The 15,823-nt window shown below is 41.5% G+C and overlaps 1 protein-coding gene across 1 annotated transcript in view; it reads left to right on the forward strand.

Moving 5' to 3' along the window:
* The first annotated feature begins 3,968 nt into the window (after positions 1–3,968).
* Lmo7 (LIM domain 7) overlaps positions 3,969–15,823 on the forward strand; it is a 122,631-nt gene continuing 110,776 nt past the window's right edge. The window contains exon 1 of the mRNA XM_035452608.1: positions 3,969–3,988. The gene's annotated coding sequence lies outside the window, so the exon portion shown is untranslated. The remainder of the gene's footprint in view (positions 3,989–15,823) is intronic.

Below are 15,823 nucleotides of genomic sequence, written 5' to 3' on the forward strand. Positions count from 1 at the left end.
AGTTACATGGAACCTTGTCTCAAAATAAACACAACAAGCTTAAGCTTAAAAACTTAAGCTTAAACATAAAAATTTGCAAAATGTACTAACAGGTAACAGGGATGTGACACTTCAGAAAGTCATCTATAAAGCTCAACATGGCTCAGATGGGAACATTTTTAAGGCGAGCTTTTGAGCTTGACATTCTACTGTGGGGTAACCTGAAAAAAAAAGATAAAGCTCTAAATGCCAAAGTCTGCTTTCCCCCCTTTATCAGAAAGCTCTTCAGCAAAAGTACAAAACTCAGGACTACATTTTTACTCTCCAGTGATTTTCAAAAATAGTAGAAGAATGTATTGAGATCACTGAAAGAGCTTGGTAGCCTATGGGTGATCACACCTGATTTGGGAAGTCAGACTGTATCCACTGACAGGAAGGCGTGTGGATGGAACCAATGATCTAGCCCAGGTCCACTCAGCCCTTTTGTAGAGGACAGACAATGTCGTTGCTGGTGAGGCAGGAAGAAGGAAAAGTAGATACCTTGAATGAAGCCTAGTCCATTTCAGCTACAATAACAACTACCAGGAACAGGATAGCTTGTACATAGCAGGAAGTTATTTCTCACTGTGCTGGGCCTAGGAAGTCCAAGATGAAGGTGGATGCAGGTTAGGTGCCTGGTGAGGGCCCACTTCTTTATTAGTGCATACCTTCTCAGTGTAACTTTCTCACCGTAACTTCCCACAGAGGAAGGGCAAGGCCTGTTGACTGAGGGCACTAATGGCATTCAGGAGATGCAGAGTCATGAAGTTGCCACCTCCCACGGGGCCCTGCCCTCTAATACCATAACTTGGGAGGTTATATATGACAAGAACTTCAAGTCTTTAAAGAAATTAGAGAAGATATAGCCTTTGAACATGGCAGTTTTAGGAGGTTCACAAACATTCAGCAGAAGCCAAGGAGAGGGTTATTGAAGTCACTGTGAGAGTACCCCAATTTGTTTTATGTTCTAGTTTTAATCTTACCAAAGCACAAACCTTGGCTGTGCTAAGCAAGCAGTAATCAGGTTTGTCCTGTCTCATAAGGGAAGGCTTGAGAGGGATAAAGATAAAATTCTACTCAGGGCTAGAGGGCTGGAACATAGGGTTGCATGCCCCCAGGGCATGGGGGCATCTGGAAGTTTATCCTGTAATCTGACTCTTGCTTCAGAGCCAGTGACCTGAAGTCAGTGTCCCTTTAGAAAGTCTCCATGTGAAACTCAAGAACACTTACAGTGCAAACCATTTCTATTTGTAAAAGAGTGTTTCCATACATGGTACTAGAAATTTCCTTTAACTTGAGACCCTGTCTGTATTCCATTAAGTGGGCTTAAATTCCATCTAATTATTTTTAGATCTCATAAAACATTTTTATCCTTGTAAGAAATATCCTAAAAGTTCCTCCTTAAGAATGATAATTCATAACTCATCAAGTGATTTGCATGCTCAGTATTTGTCAAAACCATATGTTCATTTCCTCTTTAGTGTTTTATAAAATAGTATTTCCCTCCAGTGACTCAGATTTTTTGAGGATGAGTGTGTGCTCTCCAGAGTGCTGTTTTTTTTTTTTTTTTTTTCCTTGTGGCTATTTCCGTGTTTGCACACGTACAAGAAGGCTGAAGTGTGAGAAGGAAGGCTAACTTCATTGTGTATATGCAGCTTCTAAGGGTCATCTCTGACCAAATCTGCCAATGTGGGAGGAGTTGGTTAAGCCACTAGAAGGTATCTGTCTCTTATTTCCTTCCTCTGTCCCTTACTTCCCTGACAGTAATCTGCTTTATTATTCATTCCAGAAACTGAGTAGAAAATGCTCTTGAAATTACTGACACTATATTACAAAAGTGTTAAGTCATGTCACCTGGTAAACAGAGTGACTTTGTCAGAGTCACCAGTGAGTCAGTGGGTGGGCCAGGAGTTTATGACCCTTCTCTCTGAAAAGGACAACTGTGCTTGGGCATCCTGAGAGTACAATGCTACTCCTTCTCATTAGCTTCTAAGTTATGTAATTGAAAGGTTGTTATTGTAAAAAAAAATACCACTGCCAAGGTAGTGATAAATAACCATAAATGATTTCTTGATATACGATGTCAGAATTATGTTATTAAGGAATGCCTCACTTTATTCTCCCATGCATTGCTGAAGAACCAGAAATACCAGAATTACAGAAGCATCCAGTCAAAAGGGGAAAACTAGAGGGATTTTATAGCTGCCATTTCTTATTAATCTGCTTAATTATTTTCTGGATCCTCAGTTGGTGATTGAGGAAAAACAGTGTGGACAGAGAAGGGAAAAGACTTTTTTGTTTGTTTGTTTGTTTTTTGTTTTTTTGAGACAGGGTTTCTCTGTGTAGCTTTGGAGCCTATCCTGGCACTCACTTTGGAGACCAGGCTGGCCTCGAACTCACAGAGATTCGCCTGCCTCTGCCTTCCGAGTGCTGGGATTAAAGGTGTGTGCCACCAATGCCCGGCGGGAAAAGGCTTCTTAAACTCCTTGCAATATACAGTTCAGAAATTAGGGCTCATGGAGTAGTCACAACTGAGGAGAATACCATAAAGTGGAGGGGCTGGGGCTGCTGGGGTGTATAACTCAATAGGAAAGTATGTGCTTAGCTTACATGAGGCCCCAAGTTCATTCTCAGCTATGGATCTTCAAGGCCAAGGCGGGATGGCTGTATTATCTGTAAGTTGTTGAAAGATCTCTGTGTGAACAACCTACAAAAACAGAAAAGCAACTTTTGTTTGCCAGACTAAATCTTCGTAAGCCAGTGCTTTGTCATTTTGAATCCTGCTGAACAGCATTCTGAAGGCTATTAAATGGAGACTTTTTTTTGTCTTTTTTTTTTATTCATAGCATACTCAAATGTATATAGAAATCTCTGGAATGAGGAAGGAGTGACATTCCATAGGACACCCTCCCACATACCGTACCAGTGCCCATTGCAAAGGAGGGACCAGTGAATTAGATGATTTTATTTCCTCTTCTTGTTTTGCTTTCCTGTTGGGCCTTATTATAGAAGAAAGAATTGCTTGTTTGGGTGATGAATTGTTAAAAGAAAAAAAAAACAACCACACTTCACTATTTCAGGATACTGTCTTGTGGCTTCAATTAATGATTAATTACTCACATTCATATTGTTGAGAAAACATTGTGGTATTAAGTTACTACATGGTCTACCACTGTGTCAATGAAGAAAAAGAATGAATCCATACCCATAGAGACTTAGAAGCAGAGCTGTACTTAGTGCAGGATGAGTTTCCTGTGCTTTGGTGTAAAGAGACATAGATATCTTTGCAGTTTGTGTCATAGTAGCTGAAATGCACTCAGTATCAGATTTCAGGGGAATTTGGAGGAGTTCTGCTACATTTAATTTCACCCAGTCATTCTGCTCTGATAACAAAGCAATCTGTCATGGGCATGAATGAGTGACCAGAAAGAAATAGCCAGTTATTTGGATGAGTTCTTTGGCATCCTTTACATGTGAAACAATGGGGTGGAAGGCTGTCTTTCAAAGCAAGGACCCAGATGAGAAAACAAAACAAAACAAAACAAAAATCCCATTGAGAATTATTATAGGGAAAAGTATTCTTAGGGCCAAGTGAAGGGAATTCTGATGAGAGTCTCCTACAGCATGTGGAAACGGAATCAGATTGTGTCTTTAATGCATGTGAAACCATTTTTAAAGGCATAGGCTTTGGATATAGAAGTCTGATGCAGGGATCTTTCCATCCTTCTGTGCAGAAGTTCTTTGTTTTGTGTTGTTTGTCTTCTGATGGGCCACTGGCTCAGAGCAACAAATCTGGGACCAGAACTCTGCAACCCAGAATTTTGGAGACTATTTCAAAGAGCACTAAAATCGCATTGACATGTTTGTAATTGCATGTGTTATTTGTTTATTTACTTTCAGTTTGATTAATAAGCTCAAACCTGGCATCATAAGGAAGATCAATAGACTGTCTACACCAATAGCAGGTTTGGTAAGTAAGAAATTACCTTCAAAACTAGTTTTCCTCTTCAGTTTCATTTCATCTTTAACCACCAAGTAACGGTCGTGCGTATCTCTGTGTGCCCTGTTACGTCACTCTGGTGTTTTCATATAGTGTAATGTGTTGTATATTTCAAAACACTTAGAAGGGAGGACTTTGCATGTTCTGCCTTTAAAACTTTATTTCTGTCTTTGAAATGTAAGTGGTCCCAGTAGGTTCCCTCACCTACGATTACTGTCACTTTAAAGAGAGACAACCTCCTCCTTTTTAAGAGCCGTTCAACATTTCAATTCTGTCCAGAGGCTTTTGTTTTTAACTTGTTTGATTTTGTTTTGATTATGCTTCAAAGTCTGGGACTCTCTTCTCCGGATACCTTTCTTCCCCAAATGGCACGTGAGGTGTCCTGTTCCTCCTACAGCTCTACCATGCGTGTGCTGTTTTCTCGTGGACCACAGCAGCTCTCCAGAGGATCAGGTGTTCCCTGGCTGGCGTGTGTGTGCTACTTCAGGCTCATGAATTATGCTCACTTAGTGCACAGATCATAAGTATATCTGCAGAATAATTGAGGCCTGCCAGCCCTCTTATGGTTGTGTCCTGTTTCCTGTTCATGGACTGTGTCTCTGCCTTTCTGTGTCAGGGTCCCATTGTTTTGTAAAGAAATAGCAGTGATTCTCAGATGCTTTCTACTCTGATTACTACTATTATTTTTTGTGGTGCTGGAAATACAGCCTAGGGCTTTCTGTCTTCTAGGCAAACACTGTCTCTGAGCTACATCCACAGCCCCGCCTGTCTTCAAACTGACGATTTTTTTTTTTTTAAGTATTAAGAAATACTAACATGCTCTCTTCACGTGGTTTAGATTTTTAAGACACTGTGTACAGCATGAATCAATCCCTTTGGAAAAATGTATAATTAAATAAAAATCAAAGAATTTCCCAGAAGATTTAATAAGCCTTATCAAACAACACTGGTGGAATGGAGAGAGAGTCCAGCTGGTAAGGGTACAGGGTCCCGTAAGGGCTAAGGATCCTCAGTTCAGCTCCCAGTGCTGTGGGTCAAGTGACCCACAATCATCTGTAACTCCAGCTCCAAGGGATCTGACACCCTCATCTGGACTTAGAGGGCACTTGGACTCATGTACACATACCCCCACCACATAATTAAATTACAGGCCAGAAAAATAAATCTTTAAACAAAAAAAAATATCTCTACTGGTGACAGACAGAAGTCAGTTAAGAAGATCTCAGAAATCACTGTATGGTCAATCATTGGAGTATAAAACCCAACTGATTCTCTATGGGTTACTCAATGTTCTTCTAATAATCTATTTAAACAACTTCTTTCTAGCCTTGTGGCTAATGGCCCGGGTAACCACAGATAGCCATGCCACAGCTTCTGGGTTGTGGGAGGCATCAAAAGCTCATCAAAACTTGACAGGGCTGAGTTTGGGCAAGGATTTATTCCTGGAGAATTCCTGTCTGGGAGAGAAGGAATGAAGTGTTGAGGTTTCTTTGAAATTTAGAATGCATACAAAGTTCTCAGAGCCACTGGCTGCAATACTGACTCCTCCTAATCAAGTTGCCTCTATTCTAGACCTGTCATGAATAGGTAGCTGACCTTAATTTGTACTGGTCTTAAATTTGGGTAGATAAAAAGCCTATCACACAGCACCCACACATATACATATTGTTTCATATTCTTCTAGTTATTCAAAGAATAACATTAAAGGAATGTGTCCCTAAAGTCTTTCTAGTAGGAAACATTCAGTTTAATAAAATAAATAAGCTTTATATGAAAATGACTTACAAAACAACCTCTGCAAAAATAAATGTTTGAATTGTATTGTATTACACTATCTTTTCCAGTGGCCTGAGTTATTCTTAGATAGTTTAATTTCTTTATTTTGAATGTTCATTTCTTGGATCAATTACCTGCATTTTAAATGAAATTAGCCTTTGATCTCAAACACACCCCGAGAATCTGGAATGCTTGAATTGTGGTGTTTGTTGCTGTTGGCTACTGTTGGGTTTATTCAACTTTATGATTGTCTGATTAGATGCAAGCACAAATGTATTTTATTTTTAAGTCCCAAACCCTCTCCAAGTATTTCTATTTCAAGCATCAGAAATTCTCTCCAGTTTGGATTTTATCTTTAGGAGTAAAATGAAATGCATTTCCGGTATATTAAATAGAATGCTTTTCTAAGTACAGTGCAGCGAGCATTTTCATGGGGGATGAGTATGTAAGAGTGACTCTAGCTCTAGAATGGGCTAAGCCCAATTGGTTTGAAGTGAGCATCCTGTCTCTGCTGATTGCTTACACTTGTTACAATGGTTGTAACAAAATGTGTGACTTAGAACTCCAGCATCCACCTGGAAAGGGGTTGGCATGAGGATTAAGGGATAAGGTAGAATTTGACATGCAAATCTTCAACGAACGTGTGCTCTTTAACAAATAATTGAGGGCCTGTTGGGTTTGGGACTTTTTTAGCATATGGAGAATTGTAAGAGGACAGAAGGAGTGTGGACTTTGACTTCAATTTCAGGGAGGGAGAATCACACAAATCAATTAGCAAATGGACAAGAAAGTACCACAAAGTTGAGTGTGTTAAAGAACACAAAAGTTGAGTTCTAATAGTTTCCTAAGGAGTAGGGAAGAACCCTGGGTTTTTGACATTTGTGTAAGAATACTGAGTCATCTAGGGCAGACTTTTCTTCTTTTCTTTTTTAATGTAAATTAAAAACAATGTTATTTTACATCCCAATCCCAGTTCCCTATCCCTCCTGTCCACCCCCATCTCCCCATAGGCCAGACTTTTCACAGTATTGACATTTATCTTCGCAGCACCCAACAATGACTGATGCATACAGAGATAAAAGAGTTAAAGTGGGGAATGACATGTTTCCATTGTAGAATTTTGCAGAGTCTAGAATTTAGTCCTAGGTATGGACTAGGTCTATAGGTTGAAGGAGGTGACCTCCCCACCCCCGTCCCCAAAGATATATGGAAGTTCTAAGCCCCAGTATGTCAGAAAGTAAGCTTATTTAGGTATATGGTTTTTACAGACGCGGTTGGTTAGATGAGATCATCCTGGGTAGAGTGGACCCCCGATCTAGATTGAGTAGTGTCCCTAAAAAGTTATGGCTGTGAGAAAGACACGCATCGAGGCAGAGCACCAGATGGGGGGAGGTTGGGGTGATGCAGCCACAGTCCACAGAACAAAGATTGCTAGTCAACTTCCCAAGTCTAGCAAGAGTCCAGGAAAATCCCCTCAGATGTCACAGGAAGCGTGACTTTCCCAACACACACTGATCATGGACTCTTGCCTCAGAACTGTGAGACAGTAACTATATACATCTCTATTGGTTTAAGCCATGAGGCGTTCTCACTTTGTTGTGGTAGCCCTAGGCATCTCATGTGCACAGGTTAATGCTTTCAGTTAATAACTGCCTTTTTAAAAAATCACCACTGTACTTTGAAATAAATGTAAATATACAGAAGTTACAAATGGGCCATGTGTATTCTCCTCTCATTCCCCTCAGTGAGCCTCCTCACATACAATGTCTGCGCCAGGAAACTGATGTCACAGTCCAAAAGCCTTTACCAAATTTTGTCTGGTGTGTGTGTGTGTGTGTGTGTGTGTGTGTGTGTGTGTGTGTATGTGTGTGTGTAAGAAAGAGAGAGACAGTCAGAGACAGAGAGGGATGGAGAGGGAAAGAAGTAGAGGGATGGGAGAGAGGAGGGGGGAGGGACACACAGAGACAGAGAAAGACACATACACAGAGACACAGAGACACATACAGACAGACACACAGAGACAGAGAGAGACACATACACAGAGACACAGAGACACATACAGACAGACAGACACACAGAGACAGAGACAGATATACAGAGACAGAGAGACACACAGTGACAAGAGACAGACACAGAGACAGACACTCACAAAGACAGAGAGACACACAGACAGAGACAGATAGACAGAGACAGAGAGACACACAGTGACAAGAGACAGACACAGAGACAGACACTCACAAAGACAGAGAGACACACAGACAGAGACAGATATACAGAGACAGAGAGACACACAGTGACAAGAGAGAGACACAGAGACTGACACTCACAAAGACAGAGAGACACACAGACAGAGACAGATAGACAGAGACAGAGAGACACACAGTGACAAGAGAGAGACACAGAGACTGAGAGACACGCAGTCACAGACAGATATACAGAAAGAGACACACAGAGGTCATCGTCCAGTGTCTTCCTCAGCAGCTCTTCACTTGGATTTCACCAGCTTTCCATACAATACCTTTCTGAGTAGTGAAGCCTAGAGATATTCTTTCAAGCCAAGTCACGTAAAGATAGTTTATTTTATGCTATATCAGACGCCTCTTGTGGTAAGCCAGTGCACAACCATAAACATGACAGCTCAGCTTGTACCTTCATTCCTGTGCTGTTCCCAACAACAATCTTCCTTTGACATCTCTTATCTGAGGTTCAAAAGAGGGTTCTGAATGGACTAGGCCTTCTTTCTCTTTTGGGTTATCAGCAAGTCTGAGAAGGAGTTCCTTGGAGAAGGTAGTTAGTTGTTTGGGTAAATGGACTTGCCCATGAGCATTGGTTTCCTTGGGATCATTCAGCAGAGGTTTGAAGGTTGCAGTGGGTGGGTGCTTGTGGGGGGGTGGATGCACCAAACATGTCAAACACTAAAAGAACTTCAGTGTGGAAATGAGAGCTGAGTAGTTAGGGTGTTTCATGTGCTTTCTTCCATGATTCCTTCCTAAATATTTTTAGCTGTAGTTTTTCAGCTGATGGGAGCTGTGTATTACATGTTCTAAAACCAAATGCAGTGGATTGAGAAAATCATGGCATATGTTCTGAGATAGATAGATGGTAAGTGGTAAAAGAGATTTCTATCACATGATTTTCTTGAAAGATTCATGTACTTGTTTTCTCAAGATGATCAGAGAATGTGTTCTTTTGCATGTTCTCTCTCTCTCTCTCTCTCTGTGTGTGTGTGTGTGTGTGTGTGTGTGTGTGTGTGCATGTGTTCATTCCATTGTGTAAATGTGGACTTCAGAGGACAATTTGTACTAGTTGGTTCCCTCCTACCGTATAGGTTTCAGGGATCAAATTCGGGTCATGAGGCACAAATGCCGTTACTTACTGAACCATCTCAGTGGCCCTTACTTGATCATCTTATTTCATAAGCAATTTCTTTCTTCCCATTTTTTGCTTTCTTACAAAACTGTGTTAAAAAGAAAAACACTAACTAACACAGGAATTAGTTTACATCTTCCAAAAAAATTACCTGGTGCTAAATGTTGGTATGTTCAACATACTGAAATTCAAAACGAACAATGTGGGAATAAAAAAATGTCCACAACAAAGTAAAGCCCTAAGGAACAGGCCAGATACCCTGCTGTTGAAAAGAGCTGTTGAAGCAGAGTAATGTTTACCATCTGATACATTACCCTTCATGAAATACAATATGAGTAAAAACAGCAAGCAGGTTGGTAACCACAAACCCTTCAGCCATCTTGGACACCTGACAATGTATGTGTATTTAAATCTAGGCTTCTTACCCCCAGCACTGCTGACACCAGGGGCAGAGAATTCTGTACTGAGAGGGCTGCCCCGGACATTGTAGACTATAGTAGCATTGTCAGCCTCTGAGATTCATCAAAGGGCAAAAACCACTTCCTTTTCCATCTTTTGTGACTACTGAACATGTCTTTTGGCATTGCCAGTGTCCCCTGTGGGATAAAAGCATCCCCGATGGAGAGCTACTGAGCTGAAGGATCAAAGATCGTTTGACTGGATGCCTATAGAATTCATCTCTTCACATCTTCATTTCAATTGTGATTTCCCCTTGAAAAGCAGGCCTGGTTCCTAAAATATGGTTGGACTTAGTTACTTGAATACCAGTGGGCTCCATGGAAAAATTATTGGTGTGTCCAAATTTATATGGAAATACAGGCTGGATTGAACATGTTTGATGTAAAAAATTTTGTTCTTTTGTCCAACATGGGGTCATATCTGTAATCCCTTGTTCATGATTTTGAGGCAGGAGGATAACGAGTTCTGTCAGGGCCTGTTTACACTCCATAGTGAGTGTGAGGCCAGTCTCAGCTGTTTAGCTCAATAGTGTCTCAAGAAAAACTAAAGTTAACTATTAGCGGAAGAACATGCATGGTGGGACATGGAAGCCGAGGAGGCAGATTCCTCCTTAGGATGCAGGAAACCCAGGGAACGGGGCAAACAACCCAACTCTCTTATACTACTGGACCTGTTGGTTTCTCTTCATGATGGCCAGTCCAGACCTGAAACAGGCCTGGGTCATTGCTGGCTGCTGTTTTCCAGGTGGATAACAAATAGCAGTTAATGTGTGCTTGTGTGACATTGTCCACTTTCACTGTCACGACATCTCCTGCACACTGGGTGTCAGCAGGATGATGAGACTGAGTGGAGTCTTGTTCTGCGTCAGCATGTTCCTTCCCAGAAGCTGTGGAAACTTGACCTGGGAACTTGCTGTCAGGTTGCTATTGTGACATGCTGTAAGCCATTCGTGGACTGACTCTATGTACCACAACCCCACCCCCTTTTTTTGCTTCTAGGGAAAGTGAAAATCTGTAGGCAATGGAATTTTTGTTCTGTTTCCACAAGTAAATCCAAAGTGTGAGACCTCAAGAGAATAATATTCTTTAAGGGGAAAAGCACCTGGTTTTGTTTCAACTTTTCTAGAATGGAATAATTTAAGAAGTACAAATACAACAAGCCAAAGGAAACAATGCTCCTAGTCATGGCCCACTTATCCAAGCAACTACGTTCTTGAGGAACTCATCCAGCTCACCACTGACCTGTGTGGGCTTCCAAGGAATTCTCTCTTTAGTATGATTAACAGATGCATTTATGGACACATCCCGGTGTTTAAGAATGGAAAACATTAGAGCTAGAGGTATAACTTACTGTTTCCTAGTATATCTAAGGCCCTGGGTTCCATGTGTTTCTCAGCAAACCCAACAAACAGTCAAAACAAAACCGACCAAGCAATCCGAATAATGAAAATGTGTAGGAGCCTAAGAAGCCCATATAGCAAGATAAAATAGCTAAGTAGACTGTGTGCCTTGGTCTTCTTGTGAGACTTCTAACAATGAGAGTGGGGTCATCTCTGACTCTGTTGCCTGCTTTTGAGACCTCTTCCTCCTACTGGATTGCCTCATCCAGTCTTAATAGAAGAGGAGTTGCCTAGTCTCACTGCAACTTGATATAGCCATGGGAGGTTTATATCCATGGTAGTCTTGTCTACTCATATTGGAAGAGAAACAAAGGAGGGGTGGGTGGGTGGGGGAAGTGGGGAAGGAACTGGGAGGAGAGGAAGGAGGGAAAACTTTGGTTGGAATGTAAACAAAACAAAATTAGGAAAAAAATTAGCTCTGTAAGTTAGAGGGACCTGCCTCTCTTCTGGCAAATTTTTGTTGATTTTGTAGATGACTCCAAGGAGGAATTCTACCTCAGAACACCTGGGAAGGCTTCTACTTAGTGAATTCTTTGATTTATGCACCCTTGTCTGTTTGATTGCTCAGCCAATCAGACTAGCTAATTCTGAGAGCTGTGCTCCCTGTCTTTGGAGGGATGGAAATCAATCTTTCTAAGCAAGTCCCTCCCCTGGTAGACTGTCTTCTCATGCTTACCTCCCCTTTCATTGTTGGCATTTTCACTTCACCACATTTGATAATTAGTGATGGTCCTATGCCTCCATGAGTTTTCATGTTCTTCAAATTTTATTTCTCTCAAGTCATCATCATGAATTAATTTTATATCTACCACATCAGACCTTGATGTTCCATGAGTTAAAAGATGAATCTTTCTCTCCAACTTTCAAATACAGATAGTGAGTAGTAGAAGATATTAATAAACTTGATTACAATAGATTATTATTTTGTTTTTTGAAACAGTATTTCTCTGTATGGCCCTTGCTGTCCTGGAACATGCTCTGTAGACCAGGCTGGCCTTGAACTCAGATCTTTCTGTCTCTACCTCCCGAGTGCTGGAATTAAAGGCTTGCACCACCACTGCCTGGCAAATTGCTTCATTATGAATCTACATTGAAGCAATGTTCCCCTAAGGAACCACAAATCACATTTACAAGTCGGGTAACTTTGACTCAAATGCTAAAAGGCTTTATTGTCAGTCTCATTCAAAAAAAGATTTTTACTTATTTTCTTTCAAAACAGTCTCATGATGTAGCCCAGGCTAGCCTCAAGTTCCCAGTCCTCTAGTCTCAGCCCTTCATGTACCGAGATTCATTGTTTCTTCATAAACCAAGCACCACTAACTCCAAGGCACTGGGTTCTCCATTGTCTATGTAAAGAATACACAATATTGTAGCGTAAATGTTATTGTTTGCTTACTTGTATAAGAAATTACTGAGTCAAAGCTAAGTATCTACTGAAAATAAGATCACATTAAGAAAAATGTTTTCCATGGTTTTATGTTTTTTTTTTTATTTTTGATGATATATGTTTCCATGGGTTTCTGTGGCTCACCATCTATGTTTTGAAATAGTCCCAGGACTATCCAGCATCAGATCTGCTGATTAGACAAGGTTGTACTTGTTGGCCATATTGTTGGTAAGCAATGTTATCTGCAAATGCCGGAGAGTTCCTAAGCACCTGCATATAAGTGGCAAATGAAAAAGGCAGTGGTGGCTGCACTGTTTATAAAGCACTCTGAAGAGACTTCAAGCCCTCTTCTCTCCTCTCTTCTCTCCTCCTTAAAAAAAAAAAAAAGAAAAAAAGAAAAAAAGTGCCATCAAGACTGGGAATTTAAAACTTATCAACTTTGAGTTTTGTTTTCGTGTGTGTGTGTGTGTGTGTGTGTGTGTGTGTGTGTGTGTTACACATGCTGTGGCATATGTGTGTAGGTCAAAAGACAGCTGTGGAGTTGGTTGTCTCCTTCCACCTTTATGTGGGCTCTGGGGATAGAACTCAGGCTGCCAGGCTTGCAGGGACAGCACCTTTACCCTCTGAGGCATCCCACTGGCCCCACGAGTTGTTGCTGATACCCAGTTGATGATGTAGTGCAGTAAAGCAGGAAACTCCTGTTTTATTTTGAATCACAGCCTCTTAATCATGGTGCTGGCACAAGCTCAGCCGTGCTTTCCTGTAGCTTATGAACCTGCTTGTTTTTAAGTCTGAGATCAACGTTTATATGCCAAGTTTCTGTCTTGAGGGCAACTTCTTTTTTTCTTTTATGACATTAATGAATTAGAATTGCTGAGCCAACACTATAGCTTGCAGAATTAAAATAATTAATCCGAAAAAATTGATTCAGTATTTGAGTAGGACTATCTCATAGTTTCATTCCAATAAACTTGGAACAGCCCCTTTTAAGGTCTTTTTTTTATGTAGAAATTGCCAGTGGAGGAGAAAAGGAGGTTGAGAAGAGATAGAATGGAAGGTTTGAAACTGGTGTGAGGGATTGGTCCCCTGATAAGTGTCAGGAAGTTCCTCCCTTCCTGGAAACATTGAAGGTCCAACAGGAGGTCGGGCCACTTTCTCACACTTGGGACGAAGCTGCAAAGAAGGTAGAGAAAGTTGCTCTCTCTGGGAGGGAGCTCACGTTCCCTGCAGTGAGGTAAGAGCACAACTGAGGGTCCTGTAAATGAGTAACGTTTCGATAAGTGCCACCAAGGCCAGTGGAGAAAAATGTAACCCTGCCTTCGCTGACAACAATTATATGGGAAAGTGATGCAAGTGGAGAAGCAACGATTCTGATGAGGGGCCTGGATGGAGTGGCTGTGAGGAGTGAACTTTGGAAGGTTTCCCAGACTCCCGTCAGGTCTGACTGGGGTGAGGAGTTGGGGTAATCCAGACTGGAGGAAGCCTCAGGGGTTCTGGTGTACAAAGCGCAGTTAGGAGTGTAGGGGTATTCTGAGAGAATGGAATCGGTTGTTCTAAGGTTGGTGGTTGCGGTGGTTGTGGGCAGACACAGTCTGTAGGTATACGCAAGAAAATGGGTGGATTATATGGCACATGCTTTATCTGACTAAAACTGCTAAAGCATGTTCAGCCGTGCTACTTGAAGAGCAGACTGTTTCAGTAATAGTTGATGGTTCATTTTCTGTATCAGCTTGACTGTGATGTGGATACCCAGATATTGGGTCAACTGTGACGCTGGGTATTGTTTCTGAATGCCTGCTTAGATGATATTAATATTTGAATCAGATTAAGGAAATCAGATGGGGTGGGCTGTTGCTGGAGGTTCTTTTGTCCCTCCAAGTCCCTCCGCCCTTGAGCCCCAAATAAACACAGACATTATATTAATTATAAACCTGTTGGCTGATGACTAGGGCTTCTTATTGGTTAGCTCTGTCTTAATTATTAACCCATATCTACTAATCTATGTATTTCTACATGGCCTTATCTTAACGGAGAAGGCCTGGCGCATCCTATCTTCCCGGTCTCCACACACTGAGACACATTCTGGTGCTTCTTTCTGGTGCTTCTCTGCCTACCTTTCCCAGGATTCTCCTTATCTCCTAGCTCTGCCTATCCTCCTGCCTCTATCAGCCAAACAGAGAAACATATATACAGAATTCCATCAATGGGCCTTATCCATCAGTCAGCAGAAGGCCTGCCCTGTAGAAGAAGGTTGAGCTTCCGAGTGAGAGGGAGCTCTTCAGCCTGCCAGAGCAGTCATATGGGTTTTCCTCCCTTTGACTTGAACTCTGAGGGACCAGTTGTTTTGACTGTCCAGACGGCTGGCTCAAGGACTGCTGCTTATATCCTTCCATCAACTTTCCTGTTCTTCAGGTCTTCAGGCTTTGGAATGGCACCATGCTGTCAACTCTTCTGGATCTCCAGCTTGGGACATTTCAGGCTCCATAATTTCTTATAAGTCCCCACTTTATCATTTAACTTTTTATTATTACTATATGTATTACTCTGTGTGTGTGTGTGTGTGTGTGTGTGTGTGTGTGTGTGTGTGTGTGTGTGCATGCCTGTATGCGCACGTGTGCGCACGTGCATGCAAATGCTCACGCCAAGGCACATTTGTGAAGGCCTTTGGGCAACTTTCAGAAGATAGATCTTTTCTTCAGGGTGGCTTTTGGGGATTGCACTCAAGTTGTCAGGGTTGGCAGCAAGCACTTTATTTGGCTGACCTAAGAAGCCCCTTTCTATGTCCACCCTGTTAACTTTCTCTGGAGAGTCTGGCTGATGCCGTCTTCCAAGCAAGAAGAAATGATGTCCTCAGGTCAAATAAAAAAACGATGTTCTAAGGGACAAATGAGAAGTGGAAACCTTTACGTGTGTTTTGAGTGGAGGGGGCTTAGGGACTCCTTGTACTAAATGAGTATTGCAGACTTTTACGCTTGTCTATTGAGATGGTAAATATGAAGCAGAAATAGGGGTTATTGGCATACCCCTGTAACATCAGAACTTGAGATAGAGGCAGGAGGACATGGATATCCTCAGCTAAGCAATAAGCTTGAGGCCAGCCTGGACTTCATGAGACCCTGTCTCAAAACAAACACTAAATAAATAAACATGGGTCATAGGAGTGTTGATGGAGGGAGGTACAAAGATTGTGGACTAGCTAATATCAATAAGTAAAGAAAAAAGTGAATAAAATGAAAAAGTAAGCAATATCAATTCTAGCCATTGTCCCCTGGCAACATTGTAGAAATAAATGATTTAAATTGTCAGTTCTTATTTCTTAAAAAAGTCAAGAAATTGTCACCAGCAGCTCAACTGTTCACCAGAACATGGTCCCCTAGGGAATGCAGGAGACCCACTAGAGGTGAGGAAGTGGACC

Source organism: Cricetulus griseus, assembly GCF_003668045.3.
Source record: "Cricetulus griseus strain 17A/GY chromosome 1 unlocalized genomic scaffold, alternate assembly CriGri-PICRH-1.0 chr1_1, whole genome shotgun sequence".
In the NCBI taxonomy this organism is placed as follows: Eukaryota; Metazoa; Chordata; class Mammalia; order Rodentia; family Cricetidae; genus Cricetulus; species Cricetulus griseus.